This window comes from Bidens hawaiensis, unplaced genomic scaffold, assembly GCF_021521415.1.
Source record: "Bidens hawaiensis isolate Kalapana, Puna unplaced genomic scaffold, B.hawaiensis_p1.1 tig00022149_1, whole genome shotgun sequence".
Lineage (NCBI taxonomy): Eukaryota > Viridiplantae > Streptophyta > Magnoliopsida > Asterales > Asteraceae > Bidens > Bidens hawaiensis.
In genome coordinates, this window is record NW_027493430.1 from 85751 (window position 1) to 111972 (window position 26222).

The 26222-nt window shown below is 38.2% G+C and overlaps 3 pseudogenes; 1 reads left to right on the plus strand and 2 right to left on the minus strand.

Annotated features, from left to right (window-relative positions):
- Positions 1–728: 728 nt before the first annotated feature.
- On the minus strand, positions 729–1412 carry LOC143564702 (large ribosomal subunit protein uL24z pseudogene; annotated as a pseudogene).
- A 3407-nt stretch (positions 1413–4819) lies between these two features.
- Positions 4820–6529, minus strand: LOC143564703 (protein PLASTID MOVEMENT IMPAIRED 2-like; annotated as a pseudogene).
- Positions 6530–9958: 3429 nt separating this feature from the next.
- On the plus strand, positions 9959–25996 carry LOC143564723 (mitochondrial-processing peptidase subunit alpha-like; annotated as a pseudogene).
- Positions 25997–26222: the final 226 nt, after the last annotated feature.

Here is a 26222-nt window from a genome sequence, read left to right on the forward strand (position 1 = left end):
TTCATATAGAATCCAATAGATTGTATCATCATAAAAAACTTCAAGCACTTAAAATCAAAAAACACAAGATTTACATGCTAACATAACATTATCACCTAAAATCATCACAAAAGAGCCTGAAATATCCTACAGTGTGTCACTAGTTACCAAATCACATAAAGAAATACTAAAAACATATTTGATGGTCAACAATCAATTCCCCAAAATACCACAAACCTAGACAATAACGAGATCAAGCTGATATAATCCATAAAGTTATAACAGCAAACTAAGATAATATAATCATCTTAGCAATTCATCAAACAGCTAGAATGCAAAGCAACAGAGCAGACAATGTCAACCATAAACGTGTTAATCCAGTTGTAAAAAATGAACTAATCAAACTGTAAAAACAACTCACAACCCAAACTGTTAAAAAACAGTCACGACATGGTTTAACCTAACAAATACAAAAACCACACTTTTAACCTATTTCCATTACTATAAACAGCTTACAAACCATCACTTCAACAAAACAATCACTTTACTCAATTTGTATAACAAAATTCTTTCATATACTACCAAAATTGCTAGGTTACTTAGACACCATAGCAACACATAATCCATTTTCCTAAACTTTCAAGTGTAACAAAAAGTTCACAATATAGCATTCAATAAACTGTACAACTATATCAGATAGTAAAATCTTCTAGGCATTTCATCAAACACCTGGAGTGCAAAGAAATAAATCACATAACACCAGCATTAAATAACCAGAATAGATTCATAAAGTCAGTACGGTAAACAGAATTAACCTCTGTAACATCAAAACCAAAATCACCAACAATCCTCAACATAACATAACAAAACATAATAATAACCCCAAAACATTAAAGCAAAAACCTAATCAATCTCCTGAAGCGAAGCACCAGCAGCAACATCCTCTTCAGTAAACTTGCCCTTGGACTTATCAGCAGCACGGCCCTTAGCCTTCCTCTCAAGCAACGACTTCCTGTCCTTATCAAGCTTCAGCTTGGTCACCACAACCTTCGACGGGTTAATCCCAACGTTGACTGTCTGACCATTGACCTTCTCGCGCGTAATCCTTTCAATATGAATGACCCATTTGCGGCGGTAGACTTGGACCACCTTGCCTTCACGGCCCTTGTAGGTGCCACGGACGATTTGGACCTCGTCATCTTTACGGACGGGGATGGATCGGACGTTGTATTTGGTACGGAGTTCGGTGGAGAGAGGTGCGCTCATCAGCACACGGCGGACGCTGGATGGTGCCGTGAAGTGGGCCTTGCGGCATTTGCGGCGGGAGCTGGTGACTCGTGGGTTGTACTTCATCTTACCTTTACTTACCTCGGTTGGCTGCTGGTTAGGGTTTGAAGAACGGCTGTGAGTGTAAGGTTATGGAGTGATATAGGGAAGAAGGTGATTTAGGGTTTGGTGGAAAAGGCCGTTTAATATGGGCCGATCCACTAACTTGATTTTGGACATTTTTAGGCCCCCTAATGTTTTGGACTAAATTACAGGTGACCAAACCGGGTACTCGGGTAGGAATAGAGGTGGGGAAAAAAAACAGAACCCGGAACCGGGTTTTTTTCAAGCTCGGGTTTGTAATACTCGTACCCGACCTTGTTCATAGGATATGGATAGGGTATGCATTTCAGTACCAAAACCCGTACCTAAAACCGGACCCGATTTATGTCCGGTAATACCCAAAAACCAGAACCGCTCCATACCCGTAACCGGCTTTTTCCAATACTCAAAACTACGTTTTTCAGATACCCAATCTACACCAAAAATTACCGGAAAAGTACCTAAAACCAAAAACATATATACACAAAAAATACCCTTACAAAATGTTATTCAAGTAAAAACCCGAAAACAAGGTTTTTTCAATACCCGAAATAAAGTATTCAAATACCCGGTTTTATACCTGACCCGAACCTAATGCATAGGGTATGGTTTTCCCGGGCACGAAACCGGGTTTTAAAAAACCCGATTTGTGCGCCTCTAAGTAGGAACTGGTTCAAAGTTTAGTCAATAAAAGTCAAGAACTGAGTTGGGTAGGAACCGGTTCGAGGTATGGTCGGGTTTTGCTAGGTTTTGACTAGGTAGAGGTGGAACCAATTCAAACAGGTATTTGTTGGTTTCGGGTCCGGGTCGGTTTCTTTTATCCGAAACCCGGTTTGTGCCTACGAGTCGGGTAGGACCGGGTCCTGAAGTGGGTTTTTTGTCCACCTCTATTTCAAATTCTACGCCCAAAATGATTTAATTTTACTCAAAAAAAAAATAAAAAGAAAAATCATGTTTACTTGAACTGTTTTGTTAATGGTTGTTATTGCATTATATAGACCAAATCCACGTAGGAATTACAACAGGCATGACATAAGCCAAATATTGGCAATTACAATCTTAAGTTGATTATTTGTGTTCATTACTCATGTAGTCATGAACTTAAGATCATATTTTGAAATGCACATTGCCTGAAACTAGATCTAAGTTCACGTAAAAGACAGACTTAAAAATTATTAAATACTTGGCTATTCATTAATATTTAAATATTTTTAATATTTTTTGATTTGTTACTGCTTTTAACATATTATTATGTATTATACTTTTTAAGAGTGTATAATATGTTAATCCAATTTTTGGACATCAAGGAGTATAAAAAGAAACTTCGAAAACATGACAAGATATGATCTATTTGAATCTAAAGTTGCAATTATAACAAGTACGAAGGGGATGCTCGGTTTATGTTCTTGTAATCAGGTTAGGTTAATCAAGCGGGTATCATTTAGGATGGAAATGAAAGGAGTAGGAGGAGTTAGGAAATGAAAACTAACACCCTATTCTTGAGTTTTTTTAAAGGAGGGAAAAGAAAGGAAAACTAAGAATAGTTAAAAAATGGGTGTTCAGAGATTTTTTTAGGATGAAAAGGAAATGAGTAGGAAGAGTTAGGAGGGATTAAATTAATGTATTTTCCCAATAAGTTATCCTCCCAAAAATGGGATGATTACTAAGGATAACTATTTTTTAACATAGTTATCATTTCCTTTCCTCTAATTTCCTTCAAACTCAAGAACACACCTAATTAAAAAAAATTTCATTCCCTTCCCTTTCTTTTCTTATCATTCCCTCTCATTTCTTTTTCTTTCCTTAGTTAAAAAACTCAAGACCGCAAGAATAGTTAAAAAATGGGTGTTCTTAGGTTTTTTTTATGATTGAAAGGAAAGAAGTAGGAGAAGTTATGGGGGGGTTAAATTGATCTATTTTTTCAATAAGTTATCCTAGTTACAGGATAACAACACCTAATTACAATATTACCCATTTAATAAAACTTCGATCGGCCTTTCATCTAGCTTTTCTCATGCTCAAAATTGAAACTTTATTATTAAATTGCAGAGAGAAGAAGGTGATGAAGGCGACTGAAGTCTGAAAACTGGCAGGAGATAAAGATTTGAATATGTGTGGTTGGGTTCACCAAATTTAAGAATTTGTGAGCAAGAATTGAATGCTTTCGTGGGTTTGTTTACACACGGGAAGATACAGAGAAGCTAGCAGGTTCGTTTTTACATTTTTAATGTCTTTTATTATTATTATTTTACGAAATATTTTAAAAAGTTTCACTAAGGTCATCGGTCATCAAGGTAACTCTGAGTATTAATTTGATTTCTCTTTACTAAACTGTTACTTTTTAAACTTATAGTTATAGGATGATTAATAAAAGACTCATAAATTTATCAAAAAGAATTAAAATTTCAATAAAAGAAATATATATATTTTAAACGACCAACAAATAAAGTCCAGCTATTCGGGGTAACCCAATGGCAAAAGGCGACCTCATATATCCCGCAAGGCGCAGAGAGCGTTGGGTAGCCCAAGCCCATTGTCTTCTGTTCCGGGAAAATCCACCCCCCATTGGGCGTAAACCTAATACGAAAAAGCCCAATTGGGATCGGATTTGAACTTGAGACCTTACGATCTCTAGCCAAATCTTCATTTCCCCTGTAAACTCTAGCCAAATAGCTTTGAACAGTTGTTAATAAACCATGCTAATATCACAGCTCTATTTTATGTTTATTATATATCATACTTATATAATATACTTCAGCTTAAGCTTGGCAAACAGTCGAGTTGGACAGGGTATCCGGCCAAAATAGATTCTGGTGAAAACGATTATTGACTAAAATGGATCTGGGTTGTTTTACAAAAACCAATTTGGTTATAGAAAAAACGAGTTTTGACCAAAATGGGTTTGGGTGGTTTTGAAAAAACAATTTGTTTATGGTCAAAACGGGTCTTGACCAAATTGGGTTATGACCAAAATGGTTATGAGTTGAACTTTTTTGGAACTAGTTGGTTGCATTTCTTGTTAAAACTAGTTGGTTATTTTTTGGAGACGATTGCTTATTAAGGATGAGGGGTAAAATTATAAAAGTTTTATTTTCCTTTTCTTTCCATTCAACTTAAAACATAGTTATCCTTTCCTTTCCTTTAATTTCCTTCCAACTTAAGAACACACATAATTAAAAAAATTGTCCTTCCCTTCTCTTCACTTTCTTATCCTTCCCTCTCCTTACCTTTTCTTTCCTTAACTAAAAAACTCAAAAACATGGCACTAATGTTATATCTAATCGTCCCAAACGTGTAAAATATTATATAACTAATCTCATACATATTCTCCTACACGAATACCCGTCTCATTACCGCCTAAACTTTTAATCGGGTTCAGGCTTTTTTTTATCGTCTTAAACCCCAACTAAATGAAGTCTTGTTATACAATGGTTGCAACACAGATTGTTTAATGTGTAAAAAAGTTTCCCATGATATGTTTCCCCTCACTTACACATAAACATGATCATCAAATCATGTATACAAAAATTGCAATGACAACCTTTTGAACTCTTCTAACCCTATGACCTATACATCCACACAGTATAAACTTTACTCAACTTACACAATCTCAACAAGCCTTCATCATCAAATCATTGCAACATTTTTCTTGCTAAACAACTTCTTGAGACTTGGCACCACTTTTTCCCTCTTCACCGAGCCCGACTTACTCGAGCTTTCCCTCTTCACCGAACCCGACTTACTCGAGCTCGAGTATCGGGTTGCTGGAGACCGAAACTTTTGCAATTTAGCCCGTTTAACAAACACCTTATTCCCAACTTTACTCATCGATCTCCGAGGCGAACCCACCTTGTTCCCGACTTTACTCATCGATCTGCGAGGCGAGGCCACAACTTTTTCCCTAAACCCAACCCGTTCTGCATCGGTTTCCGTGCCGACCTCACTACTTAATTCACTTTGTGTCATCTCAATTTTCATCAGTAACTCCTTTTCACTTGCCTTCAATGCTTCAACCCAAGCCTGTGCTGCATTAATTTTTTTATCAGCTAGCACCGCAGTCTGACCCGCTTTCCCCGTTAAATACTCGTATTCAAAATCGGTTATCGTTATCATTGAACCGTTAACGGAAGCCGTGTCTCTAGCTTCCATTGTTGTGTTAATCACATTTCTTAAATTCTCCATTGCTTTAGATTCTGATGATTTGATTGCTTCCAACTCCTCCATAGCTGCTTCTATTTTTTCATCAACTAAATCGATCTCAAATTCGGTTTTGTGAATCTCCCCCTTCATGTTTTCAATCTCTTCATTAATGGTATCCTTATCTTTCTTCGCGGTTTCAGCTTCCGCTCGTAGTTTTTCGAGTGAAACCACGAGATTCGACGCAGTTGTGTTGGCATTTGATTCAAGCAGATGTAAGTGATTCCAACTTCGCTTTCGCCCTCATAATCTTCGAGTTCAAGGTTTGAACATTTAACCCCTCTCGAACATGATTCAGCTCAGCTTGAATCACATCCATAGAAGTCAAGAACTTAAACCCTTCACCTTTAACCGACGCAAGCTCGCATTTCGCACTCTCTAGTTCCTCCGCAATCGTGTTAATAGGAGACAATTCTTGATTCGCCAAATTAAGATCAAAAAGTGTAATTTGAAGCTCATTCGATCTCGCTTCGGCTTCGGACAATTGGGTCTTGTACCGATCAGCCTCTTCTTTCCTATCCGATTCAATCGATTCGCATTCTTTAGCCGCTTCAATTCGAGCAAACTCAACAATAGTTTGCTCCTCATCAAGCTCTTGCAATTCTTTCTTCATCAACTCCATGGATGCCAATATTGTCATCCGTTTAGAATTTGACGCTTTTAACGATCTCTCAGCGTGTCGTTTATCTTTCAAAACACGCTTCATGTCACCTTAAGCTTCCCCATTTCTTGTTTCATGTCTGCAAGCTCCTTCATCACTTGTTCATACCGAACATCTTCGTTTTGTATAGATATTTCTGGTTCTTGTTGGCGCCATTTCGGTTTCCTTTGTAATCCTCTGGACCTCGAATTCGCTTCTTCGATCTTTGACGCTAGATCGCGTACGCTTTCGAGTTCGGATTTTTGCATTGGGGCTTTGGATTTGTTTTTACTCTGCAACAATATTGGGGCAAAAGGTGCAATCTTTCACACCCTGCTCAGCAGAGTGGCCTTGTTGTCACGATCCACTAATATTCAACCTGCAAACTGCGTTGCACAGATTCGTAAAAAGTTAAAAATGATAACAATTAAACGAATACCCATAAATCTTTAACAAACAATTTTTGTTTTCTTGGTAACTAATATTCAAAGTGCATGTTCTGCGTCGCTCTGATTCGTAAAAAGTTAAAAAGATAACAAGTTGGTTAATACCCAGAAATCTTTAACTAACAAATTTTGTTTTTCTTTGTAAAGGGACAATGAAATCAGGCTGCAGAGCTTACCAGGAGAAAGTACAAACACTTGATGCACAAGGACAATCATTCACTACAAGAATCAGAATCAAGATAGGTGGAAAGTGGGGTGAGATCAAGATGGAAACATTTGGATAAAATGTATGGGATTTGACATTTGAGGGCATGTGTGTTTTCTTATGGGAGATAGGATGGTTGGATTGTAATTAAATAGAAACTGAGGGTATAAATGCAGTCCAATTTCAAATCTTGATGATTGGTATGTGTTGGAAATGTTTGTGTCTCAAGTTTGTAGGCCCTTGGTGGGACCTACTCATTTAGTTGTGAATGTAAATCTTGTTTCAACTAAAGTCAAATTATGTCTTCTTCATGCATGCCCATGAAGATACCTTATATTACAATTCAACCACTGTTAATCAAATGGCTAACAGTTTGGAAAGTTGGTGATAAAGAAAAGCAATATACAAAACAAAGAACTACGTCACTTTTGAGGATCATTGTGATATTCATATGCTAGCAAAGATTTGTTTTTTGTTTATTGTACATAGAAAACAAAGGTTGTAAATTTGTTTTTGATGTTTGTGTTATAGCATATGAGGAGAATCTTTTGTGGTTTTTAATTATTATACAAACTTTGGTAATAAGTTCTGTCCTAATATGTCGTTTGCAGATACATAGTATCGCAGATGAATTTCTTGTGCATATTGAGACGGCGTTGGCTGGCATGTTCTGGGAATGCGGTTTTGGACTTTACATGATGTGACCACGTTATTTAATCCAAAGTGTATGGGAATGTTTTGTAAGGATGTTTGTTTCTAGCATTATATGAAAATGATTAGGATTTTAATTATCATATCCGAGTTGTTTAATAAACATTTTGTTTGGCCTGATTTTGTTTTGCTACGCAAATAGTTGTGTATTTGCTTATTTCTAATGAAGTTTGATTTTAAATTTCATCTTTATTTAATGTAGATCTCTAATATATCATTTGTCCATTAATTCAATATATAAGGGTTGAAACTAAAAGGTTTGAAATCAAGGCATCAATTCATTAATTATTATGTTTATACCAATTTCTATACATTAGTAACCATAAAGTTTGATGGAGAAACATTCATGGGCTTGCATACGATGCTCTCGTTTAGTGGGTCATTTGATTCAGCATCAAGCATGCTAGGTTCGAGAGAGTAAAAAGTGGGTCAAGTGAAGATGGATAATCATATGGGCCAAATGGATAAAGAGATCTCTCTCTTTTATTCTTTTCTATCTTTTTAAAATGTTATGTTTATCTTGCTTTCAAATTGTATCTTAAATTGTTTAGTATAAGAACAGTTTATTTTGTTAGTTTTTTTGATAAATGATAAGCATTTGAAGCTTTAAGCTTGCCAACATAATCATCCAATTCAAATGTCTGGTTGTATCTATTCTATTAATTAAAGCTATTTCAATATGTTTGTATGTGTGCATCAAGTGATATTAGAGCTTTGGTTATTCATATCGCTTAAAAAAACAAACTTCAAAGTTACATGTTCGTCATACTAAACACAGTTTAAGTTATGTTTGGGACACAATGTTATGACGTTCAAGAGACTGGCCTAGGATCAGTCATTTGGGATGGTGATCAAAGGAAGGAATAACATCTTGAAATTGGCAACAAAATCTATCTAACACCTCCATGTTTCAATATTTACCTAGATGATGAGGTAAGAAAAGAGGATTTTGAGTGGGTTATAAAGGCCTTGAGCGGATTGGTGAAAATCTAAAGTTTTATGGTCAAAATTGAAATGTGAAAAGTCTTGATACGTAAAAGTTAAAGTCTAAATGTTTTGTGGCTGAAGTTGAAAAGTGAAAAGTGCTGATGTGTAAAATTATAAAAAGTTAGAAGACAAAAGTTTAAAAATTAAGGTAGCGTTTGTTATGCAGTAATGACAGGCGGAATGGAATGATTCATTACGTGGGAATGAAATAAGAGGTGTTTGGTTGCACAATGGAATGAAATCATCCATTACACATGGAATCTCATTCCATCAAAACCATTCTTTCCCACTCCCCTCTCCTTTTTTTTCATTCCATTCCTCCTTCAACCTACTTTCTCAACAACACCATCATCTAACAACAACCACCGCCACCACCACGACCACTACCATAGCCACCACCATCATCTGACCACCACCACCACCGTCACCATCACCGTCGCCATCACCACCTCCACCACCACCACCTTACCACCAAAGCTACCACCACCACCATCGTCGCCATAACCACGGCAACCATTGTCACCGTCGCCACCCGACCATAACCGCCACCACCACTATCACTGCCTGGCCACCACCACCCTACCACCGCCATCACTACTAATGCTACCATCGCTTGACCACCACCACAACAACCACCAACCCCTCCGCCTGACCGGCACCACCACCACCGTCGCCGCTGCCACCACCATTTTCATCTCCAGAGCTACCACCACCGTCGCCATTGTAGTTTTTTTTTTTTTTTTTTTTTTTTGTAAAATAATATATATTTTGGGATAGGAATATTTTTATTATTTCTATTTTATTCCTAAAAATTTTTTCAGATACCAAAAAACATAAAGTAATTATTCATTTCATTCCAATATGTTAACCAAACAAGACAAATGAATGGTAATGATCTATTTCATTCATTTGTTCATTCCATTCATTCTCACATTCCATTCTCCCTTCATTCCATTTCTTTCAACCAAACATACCCTAAAGTCTTGATGTGCTTGATAGCCAAAGTTGAAAGACTAAAACTTTTCATAGTTCATGTTGATTTGAAATTAGCAGAAGTGGTGAAATATAACAAACCCTAAAGGAAATAACAAAATGCCCATTTTTTATATAAATAAAACATGATACTTGTAATTCATTATTCATATACACACTTACGTAGTTGATGTATATAGACACGTATGGCATATGTATACATACAGTAAAATTACGTGTATAGGGTTTGACCATGAAGTAATTTCCGTACGCGCACCGTGATTGATTGACTATATTGTGCGAATGGCACATAATTTCGGACAAAGACCACAAAAAACTTGTTTAATTTGTTTCCATTAATTTCCATTTTTTTTATTTTTTTTGAAAGACACAATTAATTTGCTTTCACTTCATCATCTTCTACCAATTCCCATATCATAATGTAATTACATCATGGGAAAGAAAAGGGTTGCCGAGGATTTCAATGATGAAGATAAACTATCAAATCATGTTCCGATAGTCCAGCATCACCACCACCGTCACCACAATCATCAAAAGCCCAAGAAGAACAAACCCGAAAGCAAACTATTACACACTCTCAATTCCCACCTCAAGAAAATCACAAAGTATCGTTCTAAAAACCTAATTTCTCTTTCCTCGCCTCCTCCCACTAACATTTCACACGAAAACAAGAAATATCATCGAGGTCATCTTTCGTGTTGTTTAAATAATGATCAAAAGGATGATTTTTATGATTGGTTTATGGATATTAATTTTGATCATGAGGCGCCCCCCTTTGAATTCGGTCAAGAAGTGTTTTTGAAAACCACGTCATTTCTTGGATCAGAAAACAATGAGGATCTTTTTGGTGGGGATTTCGTGTTTTCACCTGATTTGCATGCTAGCCACAACACGGTAATGGTGTTTGAAGAATATGGGTTAGGGTACGGGTCGTGGTCGTACATACCCGACCCAAATGTGAGTGTAGGTGACAATGACAAAGGTAGGCACATATATGACATGTTGAAGCTTATGTCGCTGGAAGATATGATTAATGAGTTTTTAAAGGTTAACCTCTTTGTTTCTTGATTAAACTTATTAATTTATTATCATTATTATTAGAAGATAATGGATGAGATATATCCTAATAAATTCTTTTAGTTAAATAGTTCTTTTAAGATATAAACAACAATTACTAATGATGAAGTGGTAGTTTAATCGAATAGATATATTACTTTAAGACCCTCAAACCAGTTTTAGTCACTTCAAATAACAAAGGAGTTTACTCATACAATGACAATCTTGTAAATGACTTGAAATGTTGTACTCATGCCAATTCCGGCTCTAATGGAGTAAACTCAAGCTAGGGTTTTAGGCCCTACTTGAATAAGACCTTCAATTTATAGGTTGGTTATATAAAGGCAATGGATAATTGCCCAGGTAAGAACAAAAACATACTAAATGATAAAAATGACCGTTAAGCTATTAGAAAAGACAAACATATTCATAGTTAGTTGTTTTGCTTTGTAAAAATAAAAAACGAAAAGGTCCCCCGATTCTCTTTTTGTTTTAGGCCTCCAAAAAAGTTAGGACGGCCCTGAGTCATTTCATATATAACAAAAAAAAAAGTATATATTACTAATTTACTAACTATGTTAATTATTTTTATTTTTTATCTTTAACTGACATTTATTGGTTATGAAATAAAATTCAGATTATCATATCAAGTTATAATATATTGATAATAAAATCTTCTAAACCAATCTGTAAAACTGCTTCTAACACACTAAATATTTTACAAGAACGCTCAATAATACTTTTATCAAATATCAAAGAAAAAAAAGTTAGAAACTAAAACTTGCAGCTAGGCCCATATCTGAGCTTCAAGACCGGGCCTAGCTAACAGGTACTGGCAGTGGGCACTATCAACCGGGCTCGGCCCATTTCATTAAAAATTTTAATTTCAACTTTTATTTGATATGAGGCTGAAAGTCTAAAACCAACGTTTTTAGTGCTAATCGCTAGAAAGTAAAAGCCATACCAATTTCACAAAATACAACCGACATAATATAAAGTAGGTCTAAAGTGCCCCCTTACATGTACTTTTACAACCTAATAAAAATTGTGCACCAAAACAAACTCAATGCAATCTCTCTTTGATTTCAATTTGTTCCTCATGGTGAAAAACAATCTTGCTTCCTTGATAGTGGTGGCTCTACTATTGGTTGCGGTGGTGCACCAGACAGATGCACAGTATTGCAACCTGTTCGCGCTAAGTCCGTGCCTAGGATACGCCCTGTTCTACATTCCACCATCAGGAACATGTTGTAGAAGGCTAAGGGACCAAGTGCCATGCTTGTGCCAGTACTCCCAAGGCACGAATTATGGTCGGTTCCTAGGGGCTGGAGCTCGTAGGGTCGCTCAAGGTTGTGGTGTGGTTGTACCTCCTTGTTATTAATAATAATGTTACTGATATCATGAAATATGTGTTGTTCAAATCATGAGAAATCCTATATAAAAACCATGGTTAATTGGGATTATATCTTTGTAAATTTAATGTATGTTTCATTTTGTTTTATGAATGTATTCGGAATCAGTGCAAGTAAATCGATGCTATATTAAAGATAACAGAAATATAATATTGATAAAATTAAGTTTTGGATGAATCAGCTTATTATTCGTATAGACGGTATAGTTGAAATTATTAGTTGCATCAGCGAAACCAAACACCAATCAAGGGGTCCGCTAACCCTCCGCTCACATGAATTTGTTAATTTAAAAAGAAAACGAGTTTAAAGGAAAAACATGAGTTAGACCAGCATATTATAACCAAAAGGGTTTGTAGCATAATGGTATACGAATGCTTGTTATGATGGAGTCCATCTCAAATGATAAAGCTTATGATAATTTGTTGTCTAAAAAAATAAAAAAGGCCCACACCTCACATGTTATAAGTGATGCCTTTTTTACTTTTGTTTTTATTGATAACTTAATTAAGCCCCATCGCGTTGCGATGGGCGAAAACTATTAAAAAAGTGTAAGACCCCGTTACCGGTAGCCCTACTTTAGTGTCGGATTTACTCATAAACGCAGTTCTTACAAATCAGAGTTAATTAAAACTTCCGCGGAATATAAAACTGTAATCGTTTATTACAAAACATTTAATCTTTTCTTTAAAACCGTAACATAAAGCATCATAATTAAAACATCGTTTCTTCTATCTTCAGATGCCAGCCGTTCAATCCATGCCATGTGCCATCCTCATGCCATCACGATAAACATATATACCTGCGTGCATACTAAAAGTCAGCTACGCTGAGTGAGTTCTAGTTAATCAGGTAACATACAATACATACGCATATCATACATACTTATGTATCTGAAGATACATATTCATACTTAACCAGTTACCCTTCTGTTCTACATACATACTTACTACTACCTACCTCAATCCACCGAGAGTATGTTCATAGTCCGCCGTCTATACCTATACTCAAGGTCGTGAACATGTAAAAGGTCCGAAGTCCTTACCAGTGCTCACCATTTATGGTACTTGCAAGGTCCGCAGTCCTTCCCTATACCATCCTACATTAACAACACGTACAAGGTCCACAGTCCCTCCCTATGTTGTAACCTAATTCATAGCATGTACGAGGTCCACAATCCTCCCCTATGCTACCACAATGCAATTACAGCACGTATAAGGTCCGCAGTCCTTTCCTATGCTGGCTCCTATCTGAAGTACGTATAATGTCCACTGTCCTTAACTACGTTCTCATCTATCATCTATAACACGTATAAGGCCCACAGTCCTTAACTACGCCATCACATGCCGAGTCTATGCCCAACGAAGGTTAGAGGGATTTGTCATCCTAACTTACTAAGTCAGATATAGAACTCATTTGCCATTCCTGTACCTGCATACACTTATTTGCATATACAATAATCACATCGTAGCATAAGAACACTCTAGGCGTTCTTCACATCATTCATTTAACAATCATACTCCTTGTCGATACGTGCAATATCCGAAGATCGTTCACGCCCCGACAAACATTCATCTATCACGGTCATACATCATCTATACGTTACATATAACATTCATATCTTTATTTATAACCTGACAGTACGCGCAATATCCGAAGATCGTTCACGTACCGACAAACAATCATTCATATCTATCACCTATCATATATAGCATACACTTACCACTTAAGGTAAGTGTATTAACTAATCACATCAAGTATGCACACAGCCCCGAAAACATAACAAGGAATGGGGCTAGAAACTCACCTGAATTCTGTTACGTTCACCGATAGTAGTTATTCCTTCTTTGAGCTGTGCACGACTAACTGTATAACAATTACACTTATCAATTAACTATCACTATCTATATCGCGTTTCTAGTTTATTCATAACCCAAAAAGAACGAGGGTCCGGGGGCTGTGCCCCTGGCAGCGGGGTTTAGGGGCGGCAGCCCCTAGCAGGGTCCAAGGGGCAGAGCCCCTGGCTGGGGTCGAGCTGTAATTGCCGTAACACATTTTCCACCACGATTTTAAATTATTATTTAATTCGCCCACTTGTTTGTTATAACGAATTAAGCCTAATTCGTTATCTTTTTATCCTAATTCGCTATTCTGATTCGTTACCATATCATACTCTGATTCGTCCTCTGATTCGTTATCTTAGTTCGCTGGCCTAACTCGTTATCCTAACGATTTGGGTGGGTAACGAATCACGTGATTCGTTATCTGATCATAACGAACTGGGGAGATTGATTCGTTATCTTGATATAACAAATGGACAGATAACGAATTAAAGGTTCATTCGTTATTAAATCACACGAATTAGTTCCATTCGTTATGAACGCGTAACGAATTGATTAATTATAACGAATCACCCCTTGTTCTTATCCAGACTTTGACTTAAGGTCAAAGTCAAAATTATCAAGAACACAGATTAGTCAACATATCATAAATCTGCAATTAAACCCTCGTTTCTTAACCAAATATCACGATTTAGGTATCATTGGATTCGGAATCCAAGCGCCTACAAACCCTAACCCTCAAATCAGCCAAACATCAATGTTCAGGGGGTGCGATTTGTGCATCTAGGTTACGGGTTATTTTAGGTTAACAATTAACCTATCAAATGCTAATCAATTCTAGTAATATTTGTTTGGTTAGATTCGTTTTTATCATACTAACACAGATCTATGATTCCCAAACCAATCCGAACCTATATGAACGATTTCTACAAACACGAGCTAGTCTTGATGTTGTTTAGGTTTGACACGACGATCTAGCACCAACAAGATTGGGTTTTCGCCTTCGGGTCTTGGCTCGGGTTAAAGGATGGTGTGTGTGTGTTTTCTAAGGTGTAGGCTATGGTGTAGAGATAATAATGGAAAGGATTAGGGTTTAAGGGGTATTTATACTCCCTTAAGCCCATGGACCTAAGGCCCATCTTTCCTTCTTGGTCCATATTTAATTCCATCTAACTAGCCCACTTGAACCCTCTTTGTTATTTACTACTTCTCTACCAATTCAAGTAAACGTTCCCCTTCATAAATAAATAATATATATAATATTATTCTTATAAATTTCGGGATGTTACAAAAAGTAACCTTGAAATATTTATCGAACCCGTGTGTTGAAGGGCCGGGGACGTTGGACTCGTGCTTTGTGGCGGGATTGTTAAACCGAACGAAAAGTAGACCTAAAAACGTTCAATCACGACCATTTGTTGTGGCTTGTTACCACGTGAAAAATAGACCAAAATATAAAACACAAAAAATAATAACTAAGTCGTCTTCGGACATAAAAGTTGAATGGGGAAGATAGATATAAGAGTGGTAAACAACACATGCGTGTTGCAGCGTGTAAATTTGCAAAATTTAGATTAAAACGTTTAATGAAAATTTAGGAAAAGATGAAAAGTATTAGAAAAATTTTTGAAAGTAGAAAATTGTTGATACTAAAAATGAAACATACTTTGTAATAAATTTGTAAAAAAATGAAAGATTTAGAGACTAAATATAAATAATGAAACTAAAGGATTAAAGTAAAAGATAGAAAAAAAAAACTAATGCATAATGTACAACTTATGATGCACATAAAACTTTGCAATTGTTATATATATAATATCAATATAAGATTTTAATAAATTTATTAATATTAGATTAATGCTACATAAAAGTTATTAGATAATGAGTATGTTTGTTAAATGAGGCTTTTTAAGAGTTTTAAGCTATAAATTTTTTAAAAAAAACTTATATTTATTGAAAAGTCTTGTTTGTTTAGAGTAACTTGAAGCTTTTACTTGAAGCTTTTAGGTGATGAGAAAACGCTTGAAGCTAAAAGCTCCAGCGTTTAGAAAAAACTATAAGCTTTTAGCATTTTAAATTTTACAATTTTGATACTTGAACTTCCATCATATAATAATTACATATTTAACCCATATTTAAAACCAACTACCCCATGACTTTTTAAAAGACCATAATTTTTTAACATGTTAATATTTTTTTTAAATTGCATCATAAAAATGAGCATTTTATTCTCTTTAATTTGAGTATCATATTGTTATATTTCTTTAACTTTTAAAAATTAACATATTATGTGAATATTGGTTAGAATTGACAACAAGTCGAGTCAGGCAAGTCGGGGTCATATGTAAGACCAAACTAGAGTCGGAACTAGTCGATGCAAAAAAGGGCTAATTTAGTTCAGTTCATGTTGGTACAATTTTAAGTCGAAAGGGGTTAAGTCAGAATATGTTTCAGATTAGAACAATGCACCGCGCGATCACCGATCTAGTTTTATTAAAAGCTCCAGCTATTTACCAAACACCTAAATATTTTAAAAAAACCTACCAGCTACAGCTTCCAGCTACCAGCTTTAGCTACAACCACAAGCCAGTTTTACCAAACATACCCACTGTAATTAGTAAATATATCAACTTTTGGGCCGTAGCTTGTGTAAAGCCCAGGCCACACAATTCTGAAAAAAAAAAAACAAATTCGCCTCCCGAACCCAACACATATTCGTCATGTATTCAGCCGCTGCATCGAGAATCAAAATCCTCAAGGTCAATCAGTCATACACTAGAATAATATATTTATTCATGACATGACCTAGAAACTAGAAAGAATCTAGTGAGTGAAACATAAAAAATAAAGAAACTTTTTGGCTTATAGTTTGTGTTAATTATTATTTAGCCTAGATGTTAGAATCGGTCCATGCCCATGCTGACAGATACAAACTTTCTTTTTGACCGGCGAGCGAATAAAACCCGGCTACATGGGTAATACATTGGTAAAATGTATATTCGTGTCCGTTTATTTAACTTTAACCAAACACAAATATATATAATCGTATACATTTGTTTGTTTATGTTCGTTCATTCATCATGAGCATGTTTGTTCCTTTAAAACCTAAACGAATAGTTCACGAACGTAAACGAACATAAACAAACAAACTTAAACGAACAAAAGTGAACACAAATGAACATAATTGACAAAACATAAATGAACACAAACGAACAAGGCAAATGCATCATAATTTATCCAAAAACACATCTATATCAGTTGTTTAAATTTACATGATTTATTCAAAATATCCATCATGATTAGTGGTTTAAAATTTTAAATGAGCACATACTCACGTAGTATGTTTATGTTTATATAAATATAACTACTTATGTATTTATTAAAAATTAAACGCAGACAAACGAACATAAACGGACGTTCACGAGCATAAACAAACTTCCTGCCGAGTAGTTCATGAATGTTCGGGCCGTTTACAGGCCTAGGCGATGGGCAGCCCAAGCCCACCATATCATGTTCCGGGGAAAGCCCACCGCCCGAAGGCCTACTGTAGTAAAAGCCGGTTGAGATCGGATACAAACTTGAGATCTTGTGTCTTCAGCCCAAATCTTTACTTTCCCTTCAATACCAATTAACCTAAAGCTTATTGGTAGATACAAACTATCTATGTGACTATGTGTAATGTGGTAAAATATTAAAACTTGTGTAACAGGGGCAAGGGAGGTTTGCAAGTTCAAGAGCAAGTGCAAGTAAATGTTGTTTACATGAAACCAAGATAACAACTCTCGCAAATGGAGTTAGAATCGCCTCAGAAAGTTCATCTGTAAGGAACACGAACACACACACACACAGACACAAAGATAGATAAATGGATGCATTAGTTACTTGTAGTAAGGCCTGCAAATGAACCGAACGGACACGAACACTTAATTGAATAAATATTTGTGTTCATGTTCGCTCGTTTAAAAAATGAACATGTTCGTTTGCTTAAAATCTAAACGAACAGTTCACGAACATAAATGAATATAACAGGATAAAGATAGATGAACATATATGAACATGAATGTAAATGAACACAAACGAACAGATATAAAACCATTAAGTAGATGACTTATCCGATTAGTATTTAATTATATTCTATTAATATGTAAACAGACTTAAATGAACATATTAGTTAAACAAGCGTTCACGAACATAAATGAACGAAAGAAACATGTGTTCATGTTCATTCGTTTAATTAAATGAACACAAAATTTTTGTTCATGTTCGTTCGCTTATTAAATAAACAAACTTCCTGTCGAACTGTTCACGAACAGTTCACTAAACTTGCGGTTCTTTTATAGGCCTACTCGCAGTGGCATTAATTATATAATTTTGGACAGAACCCTGCAGCTTCCATCGGATTGTATTTAAATTCTGGGTCAGTTTATGAAACACCATGTTCACTTGGGACTACACACCTTCTAGAACATATGGTCTTCAGAAGCGGCACCCGTAACAGAAGCGACATGCGTGTCGTGAGAGATGTGGAGGCTATCGGTGGCAATGTGACGGCTTGTGGTTCTAGGGAGCAAACAAGCTACGTATGTGATGCCCTCAAGACTTATGTTCCTCAAATGGTTGAGTTACTTGTTGACTCTGTAAGGAATCCTGTATTCTTGGACTCGGAGGTCAAAGAGCATGTAGGTAATCTTTCATCTTTTAATTTAAAAAAAAAAACATAAATTTTGCTAACTGATTTGCATTGCATTGCAGATCGAGAGAGTGAAAGCTGCTGAGACACGTGATTATCCGTCGTTGTTAGAAGCAATTTATTTAGCTAGATATTCCGGGGCATTAGCCAATCCTCTTGTTGCTTTGGGAGGCTCACTCAACAGCACCACATTACAAGAATTTGTACTTGTTAGTTTTCTTTATATTTACTTGTTACGGAGGGTCGGGAGGAGAAGTTTAAATATGAATCGTTCTGATGTTTGAAACTGTAGACAAACTATACTGCTCCTCGGATGGTACTTGTTGCACATGGTGTTGAGCACGAGGAACTGTTGAGATATGCATAACCTCTTCTCTCTGATATGCCAGGTGGCACTCAGGTTGAGGAACCAAAGTCGGTTTATGTCGGTGGTGATCATTGCATAATGACTAATACAGGGGTATGTATCTTTTGTATGCGTGCTTGTTTGTTCGCTTGTTGTAACTTTAATTCCGTCATCGATCAGAGAACTAGTTTTGCTCTAGCATTTGAACTTCCTGGTGGCTGGCTCAACATAAAGGACGTCGTGACTTTGTCAGTTCTTCAGGTCGGCTTTGCTTTCTTTTAAGAATGTTCAAAGTGATATTGAGATCATCATCATTAATATTATTATGATGTGTTATTTAATTGCAGACGCTAATGGGTGGAGGTGAATCTTTTTCAGTTGGGGGTCCTGGAAAAGGAAAGTGCTCGCGGCTTTATAAGTTGTCCATTCCACACGACATTCGTTTATTGATTCGAAAATTGTTGCATCATTTTATATTATTGTATGGTGAGCAGATCTTCGTGTCTTGAATGAGTACACTGATATTGAAGAAACACTAGGTGACCCCGGCAGATTACGGATAATATTAGGGTTAAGTAGATGTTTCCCACGAGGGTTAGGTCCGGCAAAGATGGTTATTCTTCTGATGACCTGCAAAACAGACACCGTGAGCTCGTCACTGAGAAGGGGGGGTACCTCCTTGTGACCACCCTCCGGCGTGAGAATCAGACTAGATTGCTCTGAATATAAGTGTATATTAAGAGAAATAGCTAGAGCAGATAAGATATGTGATAATGATGGTATAAGATGTGATGATGATACCGTTCCAAGGTGTTGGAGTATTTATAGCCGAAGATAGGTTTCCAAGCAGGTACAGCCAGCTGTATAATATTCCTTTTCCACCAACTGTGGGCTACGCACGTGCCGTGCTGGTGGTTGGTGGGTAGGCAACGGCTGATAGTGACATGGCCGGCTGTGTACTATTCCTTTTCCACCAACTGCAGGCTATGTACGTGCCACAATGAGGGTTGGTGAGTAGGCAGCTGCTGATATTGACATTTTGTACTAGAGCGTGCTCCTCCTCGTACTGTTGTCAGTGAGCTGTCACCCTGTGATTGGTTCATGGGCTGCTTTGGTCAGATCTTGTCTATTTTGTCCATACCTTGGCAGGTATAGTACAAAAGATCCTCCAAAAGCGTACGGACTGGCTCATTTGGGCGGGAGTATTCCCGCCTTGCTCATTCCTTCTTCAGGTGACATTACTAAATTATTGAGAGTTAGTGCCCTGTGCGTGTAGCCTTACTATTAGTGCGGGTAGCCTTCCCTGATGGCTTGTATCCGCAGCTGCGGGAACAGGCGGGGTACTTCACCATTGGGAGGCTTTTCCTGCGGGAACAGCTGGCGTACTGCGCGTAAGGTCTTCATCTCTCTGAGCATGGTGGGTCCTGCGGAACCAGTTGGTCTTTGCGCAGACGTCCCTCTTCAAGGTGAGTCTTGCGGGTCCAACTGGGCTCTGCTGGGACCTACCTCTTCAAGTCCCCCCAGTCCAATGTTCTTCTCATGAATTGTTAATAAGTGAGGTGAACTTTTGGACTTAAGCAAGGGGTTTTGAAAAGGGTTTTTAGTTTTAAGGTTTTCCGTGGAGATTCTTCCCGCGGTTTCCCTAATGTCACGTGCAGAAATTCCTGACTTTTCTGCTTGATCTTTGGGTATGATGCGGGTAGGTGTGTAACTTCCTCGCAAGTCAGGAGCGTTGAGTTTCACTTGTGTAGATTCTCCACGAGGTTTTGGTAGTTTTAGACAAAGTGATCAATTATGTTAAACAACCAATTCCATCTTGGAGCTTCAAACAATCTAGTTCTCAACGTTCCCGCTATGCGGGGATGTTATTTCCCTTTCCACAAGCATGGCCCAGAAGATCCTTCTTGGTTTTAATTCCCTACAAGTGCTAAGTATGTGAAGGGTTTCGCCTTGACACTGTACCCGCACTCGTCTTATAGTTACTTGACTTCCAAGGTATTCTTGGCTTCAATTCCCTGCAGGTGCTAAGTATGTGAAGGGTTTCGCCTTGACACTGTACCTGCACTTGTCTTACGGCTTCTTGGTTACCAAGGTATTCTTGGCTTCAATTCCCTGCAGGTGCTAAGTATGTGAAGGGTTTCGCCTTGACACTGTACCCGCACTTGTCTTACGGTTTCTTGGTTACCAAGGTAAGGGGGTATATTCCCTCTTATTTTTGAATCATTGTTTCACGCATATTTTAGTTTAACTTAGCAATTTCTTGAGTAGTTTGGATAAGTTAACCTTTCAACGTGGCATATGATAGGTTAAAGTTTTGCTCTCTTTCGTGATTGTGCGGGTAAGACCGTCACTTTCACTTAGTAGGATGGCTAAACTTTAACCATATCTGACCTGCGTGAAGGTTTTCCTCATCTTTTCCTTAGAAATTTTCTAAGTGTTTTAAATAAGTTAACCTTTCGACGCGCGGTTGTTAATAGGTTGATGTTCAGTTTCCTCTATCATGATTGTGCGGGTAGGACCGTCACTTTCATTTAGTGGGATGACCAAACTTCACCTATAACCGACCTGCGTGAAGGTTTTCCTTATCTTTTCCTTAGAAATTTTTGCCGTTTCTTGTGTTTATGCGGTTTTTCCGCCTTCCACACGCAACGACTTACTTCCCCACTTATTTATGCGGTGAATACCGGCATATCAGTGTTTTGAATAAGTTAACCTTTCGACGCGTGGTTGTCAATAGGTTAATGTTCAGTTTCCTCTATCATGATTGTGCGGGTAGGACTGTCACTTTCATTTAGTGGGATGACCAAACTTCACCTATAACTGACATGCGTGAAGGTTTTCCTCATCTTTTCCTTAGAAATTTTTACCGTTTTTTGTGTTTATGCGGGTTTTGCCGCCTTCCACACGCAACGACTTACTTCTTTCCATATTTATGCGGTGAATACCGGCATATCAGTCTGGAAAGTTCATAAGTATAAATGTAAGACCATCAGCGTCAATGTGATTTGGAGAATCATTTCCATTAGAAGTGGCTCTAGGCCTTTTCTTTACAAGTTTGGAATTGATCTACATGCAGCATGTGTAATTGAGCTCCCTTCCATATTCTTGGGATGGGGGTGTCATCGAGCCTTTCGAGCCGATATGCACCTGGTTCGGAATCTCGTTGTTTATGCAGTATGTAGTCTCCAACATTGAAGCTGCAGTTTCATCCGTGTTTTCCCCAACTGGGGTTCTACACGCATTAGCCTGCTTAGCGTCCATTACGCCACGAGGTGAGTGAGTTTCCCATCTCTGACGAATGCTTCGACGACGTCCTTCAAGGATACGCGTTCCTCCGTGGTGTGGCCTTTTGTCCTGTGGAAGTCACAGGATTTGCTTTGATCAGCGTTTAGACGCTGTCGGATTATTGGAGCCTTTGGCCATGGGAGCCTCTCGGTGGCAAGTATTTCGGTGACGCTTTTGGTGAGTGGCGTCCATCTGGGATTCCGGTTCGTCGACTGCATGTTGTCCTTTCCGCTAAGAGAGGGCGAGAGCTGGATGAGGTGTCAAAGTTTACCCTTGACTGCCAAATACCAAGCTTCCTCTTTTGGTTTTGTCGGGCGGTATGAACGTTATTTTCTCTCGTCCTCTGGGTGTAGAGGTTTTTGCTCTGGGGAAGATCTCTACCCAGTTGCTTCTCCTTTTCCGCAAAGCGCTTGGCCGCCGTCATGATGGCATCCCATGTGGATGGCATGCCATCTTTACCCGTTAAGGTGCGGATGAGCTCTGGGTCTTCCGCGTCCTGGATGAAAGCAGCGCGGACAAGATCTTCGCTAATAGTGCCCAGACTTAGCTTCTTTGAATTGAAGCGCGTGATGAAGTCTAGTAAAGACTCATCTTTCTCTCGGATGCAGTTGAGGATCGTCCATTGCTCTTCGGTATACTTTCTTTGTTGACTGAAGTGTTGGCTGAACTTTTGCTGGAAGTCTGCCCAATCGTAGATGTGGTGGACCGGTAGACGGTCGAACCACGCTCTGGCTGCCCCAACAAGCGTCATTTGGAACATGTAACACCACGTGGGTTCCGTCCAATTGCTGACGGTTGCCCCCGCTATGAATCTGTTCAAATGATCGTCTGGGTCAGATATACCATCATATGTGCCTATGTTGGACATTTGTTTGTCACTTTTCGAGGCAATTGCTTCCGCAATGTCCCTTGCAAATTTGGACGTTCCCGCATTTTTAACAGTTGGTATGAAGGTTTTAGAGAAGTCACGTGGGTTTCCACCCGCGTTTTTTGGTTTAAAGGTTTCTCCAAATTTTCTTCTGTGGAAATCTGCTTGTTTACGCTTCCCTTTCGCCCTATGGCGCGGGTTTGCGTCACTGTCAGATTCTTCCCAATCTTTATCCTACTCGCACTCATTACTCATGTTGAGCTGTTGTCGAGTGCTTCCGAATTCGTCAGCCTGTTGGAGTGAACGTAAGCGTTCATCCAACTTAGCTTGGAATTCCTTCTGACGTGCTTCCGCCCACGCTTTAACTTGATCAAGTGTTTGGCGGGGGAGCCTCGTCTGTTGTCTCTCCAACTGGGTATCGGTGAATCCTAGGGGAGGATTATTTACTGCACTTGCCCCGGCTTGGGTAACCGGGGTAGTGTTCGTAAAAATTGTGTACTCGTCGGTGTTCCCCCCAGTAGCTGGGGTTGTGGTTACCGGAGTTTCTTGGTCACTCGTTGGCCTTGGCACCGGAGTAACCTTAACCATCTTTCCAGAGGTTTTGAAAAAACTGAAAAAGAATTAGTTCTAGCTTTTATACACGGATGGCGCCAATGAAGAAACACTAGGTGACCCCGGCAGATTACGGATAATCTTAGGGTTAAGTAGATGTTTCCCACGAGGGTTAGGTCCAGCAAAGATGGTTATTCTTCTGATGACCTGCAAAACAGACACCGTGAGCTCGTCACTGAGAAGGGGGGGGTACCTCCTTGTGACCACCCTCCGGCGTGAGAATCAGACTAGATTGCTCTGAATATAAGTGTATATTAAGAGAAATAGCTAGAGCAGATAAGATATGTGATAATGATGGTATAAGATGTGATGATGATACCGTTCCAAGGTGTTGGAGTATTTATAGCCGAAGGTAGGTTTCCAAGCAGGTATAGCCAGCTGTATAATATTCCTTTTCCACCAACTGTGGGCTACGCACGTGCCGTGCTGGTGGTTGGTGGGTAGGCAGCGGCTGATAGTGACATGACCGGCTGTGTACTATTCCTTTTCCACCAACTGCAGGCTATGTACGTGCCACGATGAGGGTTGGTGAGTAGACAGCGGCTGATAGTGACATTTTGTACTAGAGCGTGCTCCTCCTCGTACTGTTGTCAGTGAGCTGTCACCCTGTAATTGGTTCATGGGCTGCTTTGGTCAGATCTTGTCTATTTTGTCCATACCTTGGCAGGTATAGTACAAAAGATCCTCCAGAAGCGTACGGACTGGCTCATTTGGGCGGGAGTATTCCCGCCTTGCTCATTCCTTCTTCAGGTGACATTACTAAATTACTGAGAGTTAGTGCCTTGTGCGTGTAGCCTTACTATTAGTGCGGGTAGCCTTCCCTGATGGCTTGTATCCGCAGCTGCGGGAACAGGCGGGGTACTTCACCATTGGGAGGCTTTTCCTGCGGGAACAGCTGGCGTACTGCGCGTAAGGTCTTCATCTCTCTGAGCATGGTGGGTCCTGCGGAACCAGTTGGTCTTTACGCAGACGTCCCTCTTCAAGGTGAGTCTTGCGGGTCCAACTGGGCTCTGCTGGGACCTACCTCTTCAGATATTCATTCATTTTCCGCGTTCACCTCCGTTCATAACAACACCGCCATTTTTGGAATCCAATGCACCACTGTAAGATTGATTGATCGTCTAGTATAAGTTTGTGTTTGTGTTGCTTCTAATCACTTTGTTACATAGTCCCAAGTTTGCACAGAAAGCCATTGATTTAGCTATTAAAGAGCTTACTGAGATTTCCTATGAAGGAAGAGGTTAACTGACACACCTGCCTTTTCAACCCATATCATCCGTCTCTACTTGTCTCATATGTTTAGTTTTTCAGTAAGACGGAAACAACTCAATCGTGCCAAACAGTCAACAAAGTCTGCTGTTCTAATGAACTTAGAATCAAGGGTATATATGCAACATTTTAGATTACTAAATTGTTAGAAGTTGGCTTAATGTTTTGCTTTGGTTGTTGCTGATGGTTACTTTAGAAGATATAGGCAGGCAAATATTAACATGCGGAGAGAGGTAAGTAATTTTTTTTTTCAAAAATTTCCGAACTATGAAATTAACAAAATTTTTACTTTTATGAAAAAAAAAAGGAAAATTGGATTTTAATAATCCCAACTTAATGCAGCTGGCCAATAATAATCCCAACTTTAAAAATAGCTGTCACTGGTCCCAACTTTCACACTATTTGTTTTCATTGAACCTTCGTTAAAAAAAACTTAACGGCGTTAAGTTCTTTTCAAATTTCAAACTGATATTTTAGGGCTTTTGATCGGAATGAGGATACGAGTCGATTGATGTAAAACTTACCTCCAAACAGTGGTCCAAACAACTAAAGGATGCATCAATTCCGGTGTTTAAACTATTAATTAACAAAAATCAAGCTGTTTGAAGCGCCGTTTCAAGTTAACTTTTACATCAATCGACTCGTATCCTCATTCTGATCAAAAGCCCTAAAATATCAGTTTGAAATTTAAAAAAAACTTAACGTCGTTAAGTTTTTTTTAACGAAGGTTCAATGAAAACAAATAGTGTGAAAGTTGGGACTGGTGACAGCTATTTTCAAAGTTGGGATTATTATTGGCCAACTCCATTAAGTTGGGATTATTAAAATCCAATTTTCCAAAAAAAAAAAACCAGGAAACCTGTAGCCTATTTCCTGAATGCTATAGATGAAGTATCAGACAAGGATATCGCTTCCATTGTCACAAAACTTCTTTCCTCGCCCCTCACAATGGCATCTCATGGAGATGGTAAGCATATCATTTTATCTCATTGTATTATTTGATTATTTCACATTTTGGACTTGTACTTTTAAACCGTTTTATGACAGTTACAAATGTACCAACCTACGACTTCGTTAGTAGCAAATTTTGTTGACTGCCAGCCCGCTTGATGTTCAAACCAATAACAATGTCCTAGCTGTTTCTTTTTAAATGTACAAACACAACTCACAGTAGATACATGTACTCCATTATTTGCATACGGGTTATGCGAGTTAGCTTAACGTCTGCAAGAAGTTTACAAGAACTGATTCATATGCGTTCGGTATTTGGTTTAATATGTGATAGTGATAGGAACGATAATGTGCAATATGAGTGTGATT